General features: G+C 59.3%; 1 long non-coding RNA gene across 1 annotated transcript; it reads left to right on the top strand.

Annotated features, from left to right (window-relative positions):
- Window positions 1–722: 722 nt before the first annotated feature.
- LOC123929307 lies at window positions 723–4,014 on the top strand. Its single transcript, XR_006815917.1, has 3 exons — window positions 723–859; window positions 3,111–3,231; window positions 3,822–4,014. It is a non-coding gene; the product is annotated as an uncharacterized LOC123929307 (long non-coding RNA).
- The last annotated feature ends 342 nt before the right edge of the window (window positions 4,015–4,356 follow it).

Genomic DNA, 4,356 nt, shown 5'->3' with positions numbered 1-4,356 from the left:
GTCCCCTGCCTCATGGCAGCTACTGGGCCAGGGAGGGAGACCTTGTGGTTTCCCAGTGACAGAGGCAGGATCCCTCAGTCCTCAGCATCAGGGAAGATCTGGCCCGGAGCTAGGTCCCTGCGGGAATTCTCCATGTCCCCTCCAGTCTGGCTAACCGCTGCAGCGTCCCCTCTGTGCTCCACGACCTGAACCAGGCCGCTTAGTCTCACTGCTGTCTCCTGAACCCACTCCAGTTATCGCCCAGATCAGTGGGGTGGCCCCTCGGCTCAGGCCACTTTGCAGAAGCTCCTGACCAAACACAACCCACCCTCAGCTGATTTGGTCCCCAAGGCACCCTCCCTTCCCCTCCCAAACTAACTCAGCTCTCCCCTCTGGATACCCCTCCTCAGTCTCGAGTTTCCCGAAGGCCAGCCCCTCTTCCTGGGGTCCCTTTTCCCAATTTCAAACTCCAGGCCACACACCCGTGCCTCCTAAGGCCTCCCTGACTTGCCCGCGGGGGGTGGGGGGGGCAAGGGGGCTGTGATGCTGTATCCCATAGGCTTGCTGTGCACCCTAAATTCCCCAATGTTTCCGAAAGGGCAATCTTCATTTCTACGGAACTGAGCCAGCAGCGGGGGTGGGCTGCACCCTGCGCAGGCTGTCAGGCTCCCTGAGACACTGGGCTCTGGGTCAGCGTCCTTGAGTTAATGCGCAAGTGACTGAACCTGCCCTCTGCCCAGAAAGTTCCACCCTGCTTGGAGGGAGGGCACGTCTGGGGTACTTCCGGGCCCCTGCCACAAGCAGAGGGAGGCCACGGCCCTGCTCTGCAGAGCCCGCGGGCGGCGGGGGAAGCGCGGGAAAGCGCTGAGTCACGTTCAGGGTATAGGGCCCCGGGGGGAGCGCGGCTTTCCGGGCGGACGGCTGCTGCGGGAGCGCGCGGGCCGCCCGGGGGGTTGGGGCTGCGGGGGCGCGCCCCAGGATGAGTGGGTGCAGGGGACGCTGCTGTGTCCGGGGGGGGGGGGGGCGGGGAGCGCGCGCACGGGCCGCTCGGGGTGGGGGGCGGTACAGAAGCCGGGGGCGCGCCTGGGGGGTCGCCCAGCACCCCCGAGGGCAGCCTGGCCATCGGCGTCCTCGGTAGCCAGGAGCCGCGGGATCGAAATGCGGCGGGTGCCCGCGGTTGACCTCACCGCGCCTGGTGGCCCGGACCCCCCTCCGCGAGCCCCCCCCCCGCCCCCGCCCCCAATCGACCGCCCCGGCCCCCCACCCCCGGCCCCGGCTTCTGCCCGCACCCCCGTGCCCTCCCGAACGTTCCTCATTTGCTCTCTTCAGGGACCCCTCTTGCCCCCACCGCTCTTCCACCCGACCACCTGCCCTTGACCTTTCCTGGCACCCCCGGGACATTCTCGTAGGTTCCAGTCCCCCGGAGCCGCGGACAGGTCCGTGGGTGTCGGGCGCCCCCTCGCGGCCCCTGCGCCTGGCCTCGGTCGGGGAGGGGACTGGGCACTCGCCCCGCAGCCCCCTACCTGCCGGGCGCCCCGGGGTGCAATTTGGGGGGGGGTGTCGCGCGCCCCCCAGCGGCCCCGCTTACAGGGTTCTGGGAAGCTGAAGGCCGCGTCCTCTAAAAGGGACCTTGAGCCTGCTGATGCCCCGGGAGAGCGGGCTGCGGAAGGGACAGAGAGAGAAGGGGCTGCGTCTTCCATTTCTTCACACGGTTTTCGTAGAGCCCGCTGGGAAGTGCGTGGCCCGACATGAAGGGGACGGAAGAGCGGTGACAGGGAGAGTTCTGGCCGGGACAGAAATGGGGACCTGAGTCAGGAGTAAAGGGACAGGGAGTAGCCCCCTGACCCTGGACGCTCTGGAGCCATGAGGAATCATGTGGCCTTTAGGGACTGGCCTCCCCAGCTGGCTTCCTGCCAGGCCTTAACCCTGGGATCAGAAGCCAGTCCCTGCCTTGTCCAAGCCGGGCTGACTGGGAGCTAGAGTTTGAAAAGCTCCCTCAAGTGTTGGTTGTCCTCTGGATCCACACAGCGGAGAGCCTCTTGCCAGGTGGCTGGTGTCCGAGCGGGTGGCGCGCGGCAAGGCCTCTCTGGAGTCCTGGAAGCGAAAGTTCCCTGGGCCCAGGGACAACATGGGCTGTGGTATGTGTAGGGCCACAGTGCAGGGCACCAGCCAGGCTGCTCCAGGTGCTGTCAGTGACTCGGGACTGGTTTGGGACAGACAAAAGGAGGTAAGGGGTTCCGAAGGTTCTGGATAAACCAACAGTTTGGAACTCAGAACATATCCCCCCACCCCCCCGTAGCTTTATTGAGATTTAGAACACATTTCTAAAGATTTTTTTAAAATTTATTTATTTGAAGGGCGCCTGGGTGGCTCAGTGGGTAAAGCCTCTACCTTCGGCTCAGGTCATGGTCTCAGGGTCCTGGGATGGAGCCCTGCATCGGGCTCTCTGCTCAGCGGGGAGCCTGTTTCCTCCTCTCTCACTGCCTGCCTCTCTGCCTACTTGTGATCTCTCTCTCTGTGTCAAATAAATAAATAAAATCTTTTTTAAAAAAGATTTTATTTATTTATTTAACAGGCTCGATCCCAGGACCCCGGGACCATGACCTGAGCCAAAGGCAGAGGCTTTAACCCACTGAGCCACCCAGGCGCCCCAAATAAAATCTTTTTAAAAATTTATTTATTTGAGAGAGAGAGAGGGAGAGCACAGGGGGAGAAAGAGAAAGAGATACAGACTCGCCGCTGAGCGGGGAGCCTGACTCGGGGCTTGATCCCAGGATGCTGAGATCACGACCCAAGCTAAAGGCAGATGCTCAACCGACTGAGCCACCTGGGTGCCCCTAGAACACATTTCTAAGCAGTGGTAGCTGCAGACACCTATATAGTTCCTAATACGCCCCGCTTATAGCCAGAAAGGCCAGTGAAGATCTGGGGTGGGCACTGCTGAGCATTGCTTAAGCACCTACTGTATGCCAGGCCCTTTATATGTACTGTGTCACTTAATTCCGGAGGCGTGTTGGTCAGCGGGGCCTTCCCTTCCCTCAAGAGCTCAGCTAGTGCTGGCGGGGCTGGGAGCAGGCCAGGCCCATCTCACCTCCCAGCCCGGCTCTCACCCCTGCTCTGTGTCATCCTAGCACCGGCTGGGATTTCAACAGGAACCGGCCACTTCGCGGAACATACTCCATGGAGGAGATGTGTCCAAGGCCAGGCTGCCACCTGCTCCACAGACCTCTCGTGGGGCCCACTCTGCGTAAGGTGACAAGGCGGGCAGGGTGGAAAGCAGGGGTGGGAGGGTGGGGGGTCTGAAGAAGGGCAGGAGCAGGTAGAGATTCTCCTCAGCCGAGTCTCTGCTGGTGTTTCTGTTCCTTGTGAGTATGTTGCTGGGATTCGCAGAACAGAGAGGCTCACCGTTGCCTCCAAAGACGCCCCCTGACGGCTTTCCCCTCCGGTCCCCACTCGGAGACATGGACCCACCCAGTCAGCTTGGGGCTTCAGTGCTCTCTCCGTGCCCCCGCTCCCCCCTCGTCCTCCTGCTTGAGCTGTCCTGCGCTTTTGATCGGGTCGTCAGAGACTTGTCTCTGTGTGGGAACCAGGCTGGGTGCGGGGGAGGCAGCCCGTTAGAAGGCCAGCGCAGGCCTTCCTTCCCCCGCCTCACGCCATCAGCCCTGGAGACCCGAGCTTCCCTCTGGCTTTTGTCACTCAGCTGTGAGGACCGGTTGCTTCTTGCCGGCCTTTGATCTGCCCTCAACCGGGGCTCCCTGGGGTCTGGCCACTCCTCAGCTCTAGCCTTTGCCTGTGAGGCTCTTCCTGGCAGCAAATCCCGCTCTCTGCTGGTCACCCCGCAGGCTCCACCAGGAAGGTTCTGGGCCAGATTTCCAGACCCCCTCTCCGAAGTCACACTTTGCCTCCATCCCTCAAGGGGACAAGATCTCAGCCTCTTTGAAGACCTGAATGCAAACTGGTTTACTCAGGGGAGGACATTCAATTTGCAATTGTGACAGTGATTTTAAAGTTCACCAAATAAATAAATAAAGCAGAGATTATCTAGAAAGTTTTTTTGAGAAGACACACACACACAAAAGGCCAAGTAGGAAATACGCAACATTACATGTGTTAAACAGTAAAAGTTATGTTCCTTTAACTGGTCTCATGCTACTGGTACTGACACAGGGAAAAGTAGTTCAGTGGAACAGAATATACTCCCTCAAAATAGATTGAAATATATGTGGAACATATTTAGGCTATAGGTATCACTTAAAACTAGACTGCATCATGAATTATTGAAGAAATGGTATTGGGACCATTGGTTATCCATCTGGGAAAAATCCAGATGGCTCAGTGATGTAAACATCATTGTTATAATAAATAAATAAATAAATA

The sequence above is a fragment of the Meles meles genome, chromosome 18, assembly GCF_922984935.1.
Source record: "Meles meles chromosome 18, mMelMel3.1 paternal haplotype, whole genome shotgun sequence".
In the NCBI taxonomy this organism is placed as follows: domain Eukaryota; kingdom Metazoa; phylum Chordata; class Mammalia; order Carnivora; family Mustelidae; genus Meles; species Meles meles.
This window is presented reverse-complemented; position numbering and strand designations above follow the sequence as displayed.